This window comes from Temnothorax longispinosus, chromosome 11, assembly GCF_030848805.1.
Source record: "Temnothorax longispinosus isolate EJ_2023e chromosome 11, Tlon_JGU_v1, whole genome shotgun sequence".
Lineage (NCBI taxonomy): Eukaryota > Metazoa > Arthropoda > Insecta > Hymenoptera > Formicidae > Temnothorax > Temnothorax longispinosus.
The window spans coordinates 18,404,715-18,420,350 of NC_092368.1; the positions used below are offsets into that span (position 1 = coordinate 18,404,715).

Below are 15,636 nucleotides of genomic sequence, written 5' to 3' on the forward strand. Positions count from 1 at the left end.
TTATAAAATGTGACAGAAAATCTGTCACTACGTCAATATACGTCACGTATTTCGTGATGTAGAATGCCGTCGAAAGGGCAAATCGCTGTTTTCAATTGTTTTGACAGTTCTAAATTTGCATTTTCACTGCAGTTTTCAATATTTATTTCGATATTTTAGAGATACGCACTAAACGGAAATGAAAACACGCGTATCGAACGTTCGAGGTATTGTATCAAAGAGTTTACTTTTTCCATTCTCTTTTTTTTTCTGTTCGACCTCGAGATACCATCTTAGGTAAATGATCGGAAGGTCTGATAAATAAGATTGAATGTGGAAAGACGCCATCGTGCCGGCTCACAGAATAGAGCTTCGGTAAGCAGGGCTCCAGAGAGATATATCGGGGCGCGCAGTGCTTCCTCCATGGCTTCGGAGAAATTTAGGACACTGGCTGGATATTGGCTACTAATCATCATTAATGCTTCCGCAAAGCTCTCCGAATATATTTGCTTAAAAGCTTTCGGGCGAAGCGAAGCCTACACGGCTATCTCGTGTAAGACGTCACGTCAAAATAATGAGACGTGCCACGTGCCGTATTTACATACAAATTCGACAACCTTGGCGTCTTATCTTTTACTATTTCTATTGTCATCGCTGTATATATCGCCGCGTGGACGCCTCAAATTAACAGTCTTGTTGCCACCCATTATCTGTTTTGAATGACGGGGTGGCGAGGGGGGAGATTTTGCAACGTAAAGAGAAAACGTAAGCGCAGGTAAACATGTTCAGAGGCGAAACATAAATTCAACAATGTTGTACGCGCGGCGTTTCGCCGCGCGAATAATTACGTACTTAAATTTGCGAAGTACAATAAATACAAATATATATATATATAATAGCGGTGTGAAACACGAGTGCGCCTTAAGTGGTTGACGAACATTCGACCGGAACGTAACTGGAGCGTGAATATAACATAAACGACCCTTTACCAGAGAGTGCGAGTTGATATAAAGCTTAAATGGTAAGTATATGCCGCGGTAGAGCGCGGAGCTATTTCACGACTTTAATGATCGCGCGATGTAAGATGTCGCGAGTTTGGAAACAAATAGCAAACGAAGCGGCAAAAGAATTAAAAAGCACTCGGAAAGAAACGTATTTTCTCTGAGCTATTTTCGTTAATTCCGAGTAGCTTTTAGAATTGCAGCTGAAAATTTCACGTTTGTTAAATATCGCGCTGCGACAGGACAAAATAGACAGTCCGGCGGATCCGTTTATTTAATTATTCCTGCCCCTCTCTCTCTCTCTTTCTCTCTCTGTGTGTGTGTGTCTTTTTTTCTTTCTCTCTCTTTCTCTGCCTCTCGCTCGCTCGCTCGCTCGCGGAAATTACAGAAATCTCGACTCTTGGACAATAATTAAAGCTCCGGTGCATATCGATTCGTGCGAGCGCGGTGGCCGCATCGGGTAACTCCGGCTAGCTCGGATTATCTCTCTCCCTTTCCGTAATTAGCCGAGATGTATCCGCGCGGGCATAAACGATGAATTGTAAGCGAAAGGTCGAGAGTCGAGCGCAAGATAATCAGTACATGAATAATTAATGCGGAAAGGGAAAGGTGCGGCAAGGAGCATGCCGTTGATCGATATCCCTTAAGTGTATAACGCGGATACCGGCAGCTTGTTAACATTTCAGTACGTTTTCGTGCGAGCATAAGAAATCACTGCCGCCGCTCGCGTTCGAGGGGCCACCCTTTCGAATATGCCAAGTGAAGGGTGAGACGCTCGGCAAATAAGGGACGCAGCTAAAGATCGAGCGGCGGGGCAAAGTGAGCTTCGAAAGAGCGACATATGTTTCTTTTAGAAAGATTTCTATGAATTTTTCATACGAATTCTATCTTGGGGGCACTTTTTATGATATTCATGGTGAAAAAATTCAATTCTGATCGATCTTTCCTAAAATTAGTTTTATGACAGATGAATAATTGAAAGAAAATTAAGAGCGGCAAATTTAAAATAAAATTTATTTAAAGATATGGATTTTATAATAACATATGCTGCTATTAATAACATATGTATTTAAGTAATAACATATGATATTTTTTCCTCGTATTTTATTGTGCGTGTCCTTTGGCTCAAATAACACAGATTGACTCGTAACAACCGTTAGTATTTCAATTGCGTATTAATTAGAGAAAATTTAGGATGTATAAAAAAAATGTTGCCATAAAATAACTTATAAAATTACGTACTCAGGCTCGTAACTGTGCCTACTGTGTACCGGCTTGTTATCTATTATTGATTTCCGAATAATATCGATTTTTACCGCTTGGCTGATTTTTTTTGATTTCTTATCGACATTGAGTATAATATAGTAACGTTCAATTAATATATTGACTGCTAACACAAAATTTTAATCACAAGTTGTTCAATTCATCTTTTAATGAAAAATCTCAATTGAGAATCGTTATCTTGGGAAACGTTAACGAGTTCGCGAAACATAGCGGAAAATATGCGACAATATAATCTATTTGTCGGAATCAATTTAAAATGGGAACGAAATATTCGTCCTGGATTTAATTTGTAAAGCACGACATATTTTGGAACGGCAACGAATTGGCTTGGTTTTTCGCAGTTTTGTTTCTGCGTCGTGCTTTTGCGTACGTAAATTCGTAGGTCGTTTCCCGTCCTTTGAAACGCGATCGTTCACTGTTAATAATTAGCTTCAACAATTAATTAATAATTAGCTAGTTAATAATTGTCGACCCGCGCAATTAATCACCCGCGAATTAATCAACTCTTATTAATCAACTCTTATTAACAATTTGTAGGCATATCAAGATGATTAATTGTGGCAACTTCGCGCATTTGAAGCGTGAATCAAAGCGTGATATAAAATGGAAATCATAAGTTATTACTTTATTTTTTCGCGCGATATTTAGGACAGTTATTTTTTTTAACGGTTTGAATTCAAATATATACGTATTTCGTGTTTTGAACACTTCGAATTTTTCGTTGAAATTAAACGCATTTTTACCATCACTTTTAGTTTGTGAGCGCGGAGCAATCATATATAATACTATTACGCGTCGACTGATCCGGCGATTAAAGTACATAACGGGAAATTGCCATGTATTTATCGAACATTTATTAATAATACATATAATGACTTAAACGAAAGTTTTAAACTATTTTTTTTTAATAAACACTGTTTTATTAGAGATATTTTGCTTTTTCGCTTATACCTAAAAGCAACACAAGTGACAATATTTCACGAACGACTACCGAAATCGCATTTTATTGCACCATTATTGAAAAAATTGTCATAAAATATCTTATAAAAGTGTAACTTTATAAAATAGATATATTATGCCATTAAAAAGTGAGATTGTTATTTAAAAAATAATTTAACTTAATCGTTGAAACTGTTACATAGTTCTTTGATAACAAAATAACTTTTATTCAAATAAAATTTTTTTTTTATTATTTAAGAAATATAACTGAATGTACATATTTAAATCAAACACACTATATTTCGCAGGATTTATGCTTTTGAAATGCATATTGAATATGTATAACATGTAACAATAACTGTAAATAAGGCATTGACATTTTCGAAATGTCAGTGTGTGTGAAGTTTTTATTCAATTTTTTTCCCTTCAAGGTGTTTAAACCTTGCAAACAACGAAGATCCAGAGACAAGAAATATTTCTTGTATTTCATTGATATAAAATAGAAAAAATATGAAGGTATATCAAATACAATTTGTGATAAATCTATGATCGTTATTATTGAAATATCAATATTTGCTTTATCTTCTTTTCTCCGTAAGGAAAAGACTTATGGTTGCTTCTTTATACGGAAAAGAGAAAAAAAAACAGAAAAACGTTTCTGTATGAGCTTTATTTTACGGAATATATCTGGATTGATGATCGATCTATTAATCATATGAATCGCGATGTATGCTATGAGCCGACATGATTATACTTGTACACCTACTCATTATTCAAGAGGGTGAATTCGAGCAAATGTTAACTTCGCTAAACAATAATTATTGTTCAAACTTTAGCCTTTGAACGATTAATTATTGTATGAAGTGTAAGTGTAAGCTTTGTAAATATGTATGGGTTGATAATCAAAGTTCTCTCTTACACCCTCATCGGTTATTGATATTCACTGTTAAATTTGGAGACAATGTTATATTAATAAAGTAATAATTGACGACGCAACATCTTTCATGCAGATTCTATAACATTTATCTTTCGAAAATTAACGGTAGCTTGATATTTTCGAACAAACTTTGATTTTGAATATGTGAAAATTAATCTATATGGAACTTCATTTAATATATTTATTTTGTGTTGAATATTTTCAATTTTATTTTAAGATTATGATTTGTAACAAAAAGAGATGCCCTATACGGGAAGGGTCGCTTTAGCTTTATTACAAAGTTTCGTAAACTTGAACTTTATCAATGACAAAGTATCTACTAAGTCCATTCTAATCCCGCTGTAAAGACGAGTACCTGCGGTAAATTCGAAATGCTTCGGAAACATTATCGGGTTTTATGACCGTTCTATCGAAACTTTAGATATACCGGCAAAACGCGAAGGAGCACTTCGTGGATCATTAGGATCATGGGGATCAATGGGGAGCGTAACCGAGCGCAAATATCCCAGCGGCGGTTTTCCACACACAAACATCTTAAGGCGACCGACCGACGGATGGAAAGTTACAAACACTTGCGGGGATTTACGGTTGGAAACCCTGCGAGGAGAATCTATCTCACTCTCTTATCTAGCTTCCATTGTCAAAGAAGTTGCTGCGAAAGCGAGAAAGTAAGCGTTAGCAATGGCGGCGAAGCTTTACGGAAAGTCGTTAATGAATTTGCCAATTTGAGATGTGTGCCGCTGGTATTATCTGTAAAATATTAAGCGCCTCTCATTTCTTATTATTCAACAAATAAAACTCAAGTTGTAATCGTGTGCGAAATCTCGCGTATACTATTTTATCGGATCGAGTTAAACTATTGTTCCGGTCAACGATTTATAGGAAATCCTTGGTCTATTGTCAAGTTCATAAAACGATAACTTATTCACTGTGATTAGAAACACCGAACGTTACCTCGCATTATCTCCAACGATAAGTTTCCCTAGCTTGCATATTTCTCCGTTCCATAATCCACCTTTGGATACTTCCATGAAGGTTTTACTCCCGCGAAGTACTCAGGGTCTCTCGATTTCGTGAAATTGAAGACCTCACCTTACAGCATCCCGCTTTTAACATCCCGATCGGCTTACGTTTCAAGTAAAGTTTCAACCTTCGCAAAAACTCGAGGGAGCACTAAGTCCTCGCGCGCTCTCGAGCGCGCAGTGTGTCCGCGAAATTGTATTATCGCGCGGAAGCACGAGGAAAGCAAATGGATCTGTCCCGGGAGACGAGCCGGGAGGAATACACCTCTCTCGAAATAAATCACTGTAATTTATCGTGCGGCGCCTAAACGTCGCGGTCGTTTAAGGCCGCGCGAATATATTTACGATTGTACATCGTCGCCGATCTGTGACTCATGCGGCCGATTCGTTTTTATTCACGTCTAGTGAAGGGTCTCTTGAACCGTCACCGACCAATGTCTTCTTTCTGTCGACAGACATCACGCGCCGCCACTTTTATTACTTGCCGATCCATGGAAGCCTTATAGTGAGAATTCTATAATTAATTCATTGTACAGAGAACATAGGTGTTTTCAGTGTAGCAAGGCAAGTTCATCTAGCTCTAATCCAATTTGCTAAACGCGTTACAGCGCGGCAACACAGGGATGAGATAGGATGAGAAGCGTCAGCTCTCATAATAAAGTCAATGCTTTATTCTGAATCTCAATAGCGTTACGCCGCTGTGACGGTTGCTGGTGCAAGGGTGCCGAACAATCAAGGGAAAAATACACCTCATGATTACATCGCGTCGCGGCGGTATGTTGAGTGCGCCAGACAATGGTTGGGCAACAGTTGAATAGGGATAGAATCCAGGTCTGCCGGGATCTCTCGGGATGCGACGCTAATCACATCCAATTACTGCTGCCGTCTCAGCACCGAAAGAGCTCGTTGCCGAGGCTTGGTTGTGGAAATCGTCCCACACGTGGCGTCGTAAAAGCATTGCGGGAACCCCGGCAATATATTCGGGCTGTAGTAAGTACGCGAGATTCCCCGCCGACGACGCCGACGTTTCTGATACGTTGTAACCTCGGGGAACCTAGCTCTCCGTAAAATCGAGCTTTAGAAATGCTTATTTCTAAAGCGGATCCTGCTTCCCCCGCGGCCTCGCGTTTAAGAGCCGAGTGATATTATCCCCCGCGCACTTCCGATCGACGATGACGAGTTCGAATCGGACGCAAGGGGGGGGGAATGGGGGGAAGGGACGGCAAAAGGGAACTCAGCGAATCAGGGATCGCGTATACGTTTACGTTTCGGGTCATCGCATCGAACTGAACGCCGACGACCGAAGCTACGTCACTTCCCTCGGTGCTTGTTCCATATGGCCGCTGGTAATCGATCATCGTCCAGGGAAATTCGTCGGTTAATCGAGCGAAAAATTCCATCTCTGTCCCGTGCTCTTTCCTTCTCTCTATCTGTCCCTCTCCTCTTTCTCTCTCTCTCTCTCTCTCTCTCTCTCTCTGTCACTTTCTCTTCTTCTCCCTTCTTCTTCTTCTCTCCCGCATCCTCTCTCTTTCTTCTCCTTTCGCCCTACACAATCTTCGTACAGATGAATCAGTTCATGTCTACGAGATTTGTGACTTGTCGCCTCCTACTTCGTGACCTGTCCAATTTAATCGAGGCGAGCATTTGACATGAATTGAATCGGGATCATCGGGATTAATGGCCGCGCGCCATTTTCGGTGCTGTGTGAGCTGAAATTTAATGAGGAATATCGACATTCTTTGATGTAGGCTTTCTCAGTGGGGGAGTATTGATAAAGTATCGTACCGCAAGCATCCCCGAACGTGAGGCGCCTCGATAATAGAAGAGGGAGGATTCGGAATCGGGGGGAGGGGGAGGTGTGTGTAGGAGTATCCAAAAATACATCGAGCCGATAACGCAATAACGTGGTCGTTGTCCTCTCCCTCTCTTCGGGGTCTCGGACGGGAGAGAAGAATAAAATTGGCTCTTGGAAAAATAGATAAATGTTTCGATATACTTAAACCATCGTTTTTCTTTTTCGGTTAATCTCGTTTATTGATGGTAATATATATTTTTTTCCTTGCTCATTCCTTTTTATTAATTTGCCTTCTGGCCGTTTATATTTTTGGCAATCTCTCTTCTCGTTATTTTATTTTCACACACTCCAAGTAATTTAATGAATTCGTGTACGGGCGGCTCTCGTTGCTGAATAGAAGAAGAAAAAAGAAGTTAATTAATTCTACCTTTTAATTATGTTTATTCGTGTGATTCCGTTTTTTGTTTGCTCTGTCGGTTTTCATTTGTTCTGCAGAGGATTTCCTTTTTTTTTTGCAACGCTATAAATCTCTCGCTCGCGTTCTCTGCCCTTCCTTTTGAGCAAAGTATCGAGATGGACGAATATACCGGGAGAGACATGGCCGACCTTCAACCCCCGCGCGTGGTAACGACGACACTTCACCGTGATTTTTTTTTTACGACGGCGATATATAGTTTCCGTGACAGCGGCGGATTTGGACTTTACTTCAGTCCTACAGATCTTTTCCTAATGCCGAGCATCAAATGACCCATTTTCACTCTTCTTTTATATATCGTTCAAGCCCACCGTGAAATCCCGGATACGGGACTTTCGTTAAAAACCGACACCGACAGTGTCTCCTTCTGACCGAGGTAGTCGTGTAGAATGTGTAGATAATGAAGGGGTAAAACAATGGACCATTGTCGGACCATTGTAAATTATAAAAGGAAGAGGAGAGAAGCCAACTGGTGTTCTCGCGCGATCGTCGTCGCGTCGATTTCCAACTTTTATTAGATCCGACCTTCGGGGAAACGGCGACCTACGGGGATGATTGCTACCGCGCCGGGTAGACGGCCGCGGAAATTACACGACTCATTTTCTCGACTCTTCGTTTTTCGTGTCGTCGAGCTGCGCCGACGATTCGGCATACAGCTTTCGCTGCGTGCGCTCTCTCTCTCTCTCTCTCTCTCTCTCTCTTTCTCTCTCTGTCTCTCTCTCTCTATTTAGTTTCTAGTCATTTATTGTATTGTATGTTATGGCTTTTGCGCTTAAAAGGATTTATCCTGGAGCGCATAATAAATAGCGATATCTATCTATCTATCTCTCTCGAAATCCGACGAATTATTCGAGTCGCGCGATTATTCCCTCCGCGCACGGAAATATCTCAGATCGCTACATTGTGCGATGTTTACGTCACGTTGCGTCTAAGTAGAATCAGCAATCGGCTGTCTTAAAATAGAAATGCAAGACGCGTAAGTTTGTATACACGCAGAAAAAGAGAATATTCTTGATTTGAAAATATCTTTAGTTTCAACGTGGCAATCCTATTATATTGCGTTAAATTTGCTTGAAGAAAACTTGCTTGAAGAAAAAGATGTTGAAATAAAAAGTTGAAATTCTTCTAAAGCCATCTTTAGATCGTCAAATGATAAATGGCGTCAATTTTTATTTGGCAAATTTTCAAGTTTAGACGTTAAATATTTTGTTGATTAGGAATCTGAGTATTAAATGTACTCGAAAAAAATAAGCCTAAAGATCCGAGAATTAAAATTACTCGAAAAAACAGTTTCTGTTGATCGCTTAACTGTTAAATGAATTTCCATGTCGTCGATATCTCGACAAATACAGTTTGCCTCAATTTCACCCGCGCGGCGCGGCGTTCTGCGTAATCGAAAGAATGACATCGCGACGTGTTGTTGTAAATTGTGTAAACAATTCCAATTTATGAAAACAATGGAATTCTGAACCGTCAATCTCGAGCCTTCCGGACCCATAAACTCCGGGATTTTCAACTTCGAGCTCTCGAGTCGCAATCCGGCACGAGAGCGCTTATCGAATTCTTGATTGCCTTGCTTGCGAATATTGGAGCGTTGCTGCGATAGTCGCGTTCCATTTGCGTCCCTTCGCATCGTCGCACGTACAGCTCGTTAGACGGGGCAGCAAGACATGAACAGCGGTCCACACCTGTAGCGTGTCCGACCGTGGTATCGGCCGCGTTATTAAAGCGGCGCACGTACGAAACGTTCCCGATGTAAACGTCTCTGTCCTCATCCTCGTTGTCGAGTTTATTTTTCGTATAATACGTAAACCGGAGATGTTATTCGAGATATCCTCGGCCTGCATCTTTGGCATCGCGCGGACTGGATCTATTTGAACGATTTGTTGTGGAAGTTTTTCTCCGAGATTTACTCGCCACTGAAAGGAAAATTCAGATAGAAAAGTGGAACGTCTCCAGCATTGGTATTTCTGCTGGATATCATCGTTGCTCCAAAATAAACGCTCGGGGAGATGGCCGCATAAATAACCGGAAATTTATATCGCACAGCTTTATGCGTCAGTCGAAAAGCTGACGAATTTACGCAGGGATCGCAAGTTCTTCCGATAATGTTTATCGTGCTTCTCCCCCGCAGCAAATTTATCGATTCGCCAATTTGTTTCAATGGGATTAGCGCCGCAGTTGCGGCGAGCGGGAGGTAAATATCTATCCGTTTAAGCTCCGTCTCCGCCGTGTAATCTGTATTAATCTATGTTAATCGCAGTTGATTGCGTTCCAATGCAGCGCTCAACTGAAAATATATATCACGTTTTAAATAATAATATGTTAATTATTAAAAGACTTTCGATAAAGCGCGCTACAGGATTTAAAACGATCCGCCCGCGCGTTTCAAGTGGCTCTGTCGACCTACGCACACAGAAAAAGAAATGTTCTTCATTTGAAAATATCTTTAGTTCCGACGTGGAAATGTTGAAATGAGATTATATTGCGTATTACGAAGAAAACTTGCTTGAAGTCGTTTTATATAGTTCGATCAAGATAAAAAAGTTGAAATTTTAAGAAGATTTTAGATTGTTGCGTATATAAGTTAGTATATATAAGTTTTGATTTGATCTTTTTTTCTGTGTATAGCGAAGTACATCTTGGATGTTTGAACAAAATTTCACTCGAATTCTAAATTATTTTATTTTTATGTTATAATGTATTATCCAAATTGTTAAGGGACACAAAATGGAAGGCTTAGAGCCTCCGCACAAGACTTTCGGTTACGGCGTTATACGTCAATACGTTTCTTGTGCGTTGATCTACGTTACGTTACCATACGAGAGTCTTGTATACGGAGGCTCTTAGAGATTGATAGGTACAGAAGAAGTCGATGGACGAAAACAAGTCTCTTATGCAAACATTTTATTTTATATTTTTTTAAGTTTCTTAACGTTTTGGATATAATGTTAATTATTCAGAATTACGAAAGCGAGATTATTGTGTTGAAATTAAAGTTTTAAGATACGTGTTTTGCAAACAAAAAGGGGCAAAATTAAATTTCTTTAGGATCTAAGAGACTTATTCGTATGTCTTGTTGAAAGTCATTAAAACTTAAGACTATAAGACTTGAAAAATTGAAGGCGAAAATGTAAAGTTAGAAATGAAGAGATATGCATTTGTGGAACTTTTGGGGTCAGTAAGGGAATATGGCAGGGAATATCGTCCACTTACCTAATACCATTCCGCCATTCCGACTGCATCTGCATGCTGCGCATTTGGGAAATGTACCTATCCTGCTGCACTTGTCCGTTTTAGTAGTCCAGCATGCCATAAAGCATGTCACTCCATTTTAGTGCGCGAAATGTTATTTCAGTTTTATCGAATTGCGAGCGATTTAAAACGTGACTCGTCGCTTTAGTTGCTCCTTTAACATGATTGATTTAATTGTACTTTTCCAAATCGATGCGCTTGCCGTTAACCATAAATTTCTGACGTCATATCGCCGCGTGACTCGTCCTTTATCGGGCGTTCCGTAAACACTCGAGTTTTCTTCCGCGCGGAGCGTCTGGGACTTTTATTTCCGCAATTCGCCAAGAACTTTTATTCGGATAACGGCTTAGCTCGGTTTACCGCGTTATTTGTTACCTAGAGGCCCGCGATATATCGAAGCGTTGCACGAAAGAGAAATAAAATTTCATTAACGGCGACGGCCGCGTGCGATATTAGCTTCGTCCCGTTAGCCCTGTTTTCATTAGTTAACCCGCCGAGTCGCTTACGCGCCACGCCGAGAGAATAATTCGCAAGGCGTGTACGTTTATTAGGCTCATTACGTTGGGCTTTTCCTGCAGGACTTAGCGCGTGGGGCAGAGTAATCGTCGAGTGTCCCACGCGCGTCGTAACTTATTTTTAGTTGTACTCGACTCGTACGACATCAATACGAGCAGAAGCGCTTCGAAGAATCGAATTATACACGCTAGAAATAATTTACGATAAATCTTAACAAAAGAAAATGCGTATTTATATATTTAATAAAAATTACGCGTTGAATTTGAAATTAAATTATATTTATGCGTGAGAAATTTTAATTTATATGTATGAAAATGTTATTGAAGATTTGTCGATATCTTTCTCCATATTTTGGATCGCGTGGTATTGAACATGCTATCGCGGTCAAGAATGTTTTCCAATTTCCTGGGATCTTTTGAATTTTTCGACGACAATCGGCGGAAACTCCTCCTGCAGGAAGAGCATTTGAGTGAAACGATTCTCCATGATAGCAATCTCGGGATTCCTCTGTCGGCTTACTTTTCCCGGCGAGCATTCTTCAAGATCAGGCGTGCGGGAAGATCTTCTATTGCGAAACCTTTACGGGGTGTTTCTTATTCATGAGCAATTACCCAGTTAATCTCCGGCCATTTTTTAAATCTAATTTTTGATATTAGCGTGCCATCTTTTCCCGTGGCTTCTTCATCTCGTCAAACAAAAGTTTCGACTTGAGATTTTAAGAAAGCTTATTACCTACTTAGGACTAAATAAATGAAGAGAAGAATTTTAGTATCTCTGCCGGTGATACTCGAAACACTGCAACTTATTTCGTGTGAGATTCTGAAAATTTCGCGCGTAGGAACTTATACTGACGCCTCGTCGTCGGACAAAATAAGATTGCCTATTTGCCGGTTTGTCTAAAAATCCATGTATGAAAATAAGCTGCGGGGGAACTCGGCGCAGAACTCATATAAATATGATAAAAACCCGCTATTTTTTTCCCCGAAGCATTGTCCCCGCGGACCAGCGCGCGTTAACCGCGCGGGCTAGCTTATGACTTGGAAGAGGGTTGGGCGTCTGGATAACGCACGCGGCCGATGAAAAGCCGCTTTCTGTATACGCGCCTCGCTATAAACGCCCGGGCATTTTTATGCGCTCGCGAGTATGCCGGAACGGGAATTTATGGAACGAGGTCATTGTTACTGCGTCGCGTCACGACGCGTCATCGTCATGCCGAATAGATGGCTGAACAGATTAAGCGACGTCCTAGGGCGATAAGTCCCGCGGAAATAAAACGGAGGATACATCCCATTCGCCAGGAATCTGCGGATTGTCCCGAATGGATTTCTGGCTGTTGTCTTTCCTAAAGCATATACGGCAACGTTAACAAGTACGTACGAAAGGCAAACACAATCATTTATTTCATTAAGGTAATGGCTCCAATCTCGCGTTGTTTAATTTCCTTTTCACGATTTCGGCGCCTTTCGGGAGGGAGAAGGAGCCTTAATTTGCTTCACTCAAGATAGAAGCCATAAAATCGGTTTTTGGGCGGATATCCTACGTACATAAGCCGCGCTATAAGCACTCCTGCAATACTGAAACGTGTCGAGATGGAATCCCGTTAAAACCGGAATAGTCCGATAACTGAATGTATCCCTATAAGTACTTAACTCTCAACCGCCATCGTGGGCTCTCTAAGAGAGCCCATTGATTCCTTACTGCCAACGTCTTGACCGAGCCGTAGATTGGATAATTAAATCTGAAATCTCCGAGTTGTAAGGCAAATTAAGTAAAGAGCGTTTGCAAGAGCAATTATACAAATTTTAGAAGTTGAGAGAATCAGCGTCAATTTCAAACGTGATTTATTTCTAAATTAAATAATATTTGTAATAAAATCTAATAAGAGTAGAACATAGGAATATATGTGTGTAATGTGGAAGTGCGTGCTGATAATTTTAAAAACATTATAATTTAAATATATCTTTGTGAAATATTTGTTATTACTTATTTTTTTTTTTTTTCGGGCAATTTTAGAATTTTTACTTCTGATTGTCCTCTTGTATTGTAACTAAACGTGTAGAAACGTAAAAATCATTATTTCAATATTGAAAGAATTAAAGCAAAATCATTCCAATAATCGATACATCTGCTTGACTCTTCCAAGTGCAATTAAGCAGAGATGAAGGACACAGGGACTCGCGCTCCGCGTATCCGCGAGCATCGCCTCAGGACGGGAGGATCATTGCTTTCTGCCACGCGCCCTTCGGAACTCGAACTCCTCGTTTCGCTCCTCGTTTTATCCCAGAGCAGAAATCCCGTCCGCCTCCTATTGTTTCACGCGCGAGGACAGGGTTCATCGATCCTCCGACAAAAGGGAACGTGAACGAGCGAATGGATGGAGCGAGTAGGTATTTTCGCCTTTCACCAACGGGAAAAATGTTCCCGACCATTTCAAGTGCTCATTCTCCTCTTTCCCCCTTTCTACACATCTCTTTTTTCCTCTCCGTAATCTCTGGCTACTATTCCTTTTTTTTTCCATCCCTCTATGCCGAGATGGTCGCGCGCAAACGCATCTTCGCTCAGCACTATCGTTTAACACTTCACAAAGCTTGTAACGGACTCGCGAATTTTCTAACTTGTCATTTAACTGAAAATAATTTGAACTAACCGATTGTATATTCGTGCGTCATAAAATGCGATAACAGAATTTATTTCAAACTTGAAGATATAAAGATTGAAAGAATAAATCCGTGGAATATAAAATTCTGCGTTTTCACGCTTATCTCTTACGGTATACTTTTACTTTAATAAACTTGCACGCATTTTTTCTCGTGTACTAGCTTGTAGTCGGATTGTAGCAATACGTGTAACCTTCCATTCCTTCGAAGGAAGAAACTTCTACATCAGACATCCACAAGAAAGTTGTCCGTAAACTTCAGACTCAATGATAAGGCTCGGCGTTGTACATTTTATTATTCCCAATGCCAACGAGAAGGTATTCCGATCTCAAAGGATTAAGTCTATTCAGTCCTGTTTCGCGACCTAGCCTTAGTCCTTGAAACGTATGTCAAGTTGTATCCAGTCTGCCTCGCGTCTTCATGGTTTACAGGATGAATTTTCTGCCACTGCACGGACTAGCTTTTACTTTATGACGAGCGAGCTATGTAATTTTGTTCGGTCGTCCTCAAGCGTCGCGATATATGTATGTATATATATGTATACATACACATATGTATATATATATATATATATATATATATATATATATATATATATATATCTCGTTCTTCCATCTCTCTTCATATGAAGATGAGTCGATATTTTATACGCGTGTTGCATTCATAAACCGTAAAATCCATTTAATTTTACGCGCACTCGTAAAAACGTTCTTTGAGCGGCACGCTGCTATACTCGGCGGAATAATGCCTTTCGTATTATTCACGTATTATCGTGCGCGAGAGCGACGGCGATGGACATATATAATGCAAAAGATTAATGTCTCTTGAGACAAAATGAAATTTAACCGACCGCAGCCGCGAGATAAACGTGCGCACAACTTGGATTTTTCTCGTCTTCGTTCATATATTTTTCATTACCGAAAGCACAAAATAATATCTCTCGTATCTGGAAAAAAAAGCTACTGAATTGACATTATTAAATAGAATTTCTACCTTCTTGAATATAATATCAATCTGCAAATAACACGCCTGAGAATATGCTTTTTTCTTTTGCTTTCCATCGGTATTATTCAGTAAAAATAAAAAAAAAAAAAAACGTCACATTACGTTCTGCCAGTTTAGATTTTTCGAATAGCTAATTTCAAATCTACTTCTTAATATTTTTAAATAAAATCCATATCTTTTTCATTTTTAAAAGCAGAAAATAAGATCTCATTGTATCCGTAAAAATGTTACATAATTGACATTATTAAATAGAATTTCTCTCTGAATATATAATATCAATCTACAAATAACACGTCCGAAGAATACGCTTTTTCCTTCCCGTCGATGTCATTCGATAAAAATAAAAAGGTCACATCCCGCCGAGTTAAGCGTAAGATTTTTCGCGTAGCTGATATTTCAAATCTACTTCTTCTTATAATTTTTAAAGACAAAGTAACGGATTTGATATAGCGGATTCAAATAAAAGGACAAGACGGAATGAAGATCAGAGCTGAAGATTGTCTCGTAAAGCTCTTTTACTTTTCTTATGAATCTTCACGAGTGCAATATTTCACTTTGAGTGACCGCTCAAAGAAGGACAAAAATAAGAGATAGTCCCGCTATCTTCCGTTGTTGAATGGACGAACATTTCACTGATTCATCTACGCCACTCACCTTTCTTCCACGTAGAACGACCCCTTCAAGATGATCATCAAGACGGAAACCATGAAAATCCGTGGGCTTCTCTATGCAGGTAGGAATCCATGGAGATCAACGGTCTTACGAACCGCG

At 39.9% G+C, this 15,636-nt stretch overlaps 1 long non-coding RNA gene across 2 annotated transcripts in view; it reads left to right on the forward strand.

Annotated features, from left to right (window-relative positions):
- Nucleotides 1–471: 471 nt before the first annotated feature.
- The window catches only part of LOC139821702 (uncharacterized), a 33,171-nt gene continuing 18,006 nt past the window's right edge, over nucleotides 472–15,636 (forward strand). The window contains exons 1-2 of one of the 2 annotated variants that reach the window (XR_011734317.1): nucleotides 472–754; nucleotides 879–1,000. This is a non-coding gene — a long non-coding RNA (uncharacterized lncRNA). The other variant, XR_011734316.1, reaches the window with a different exon arrangement.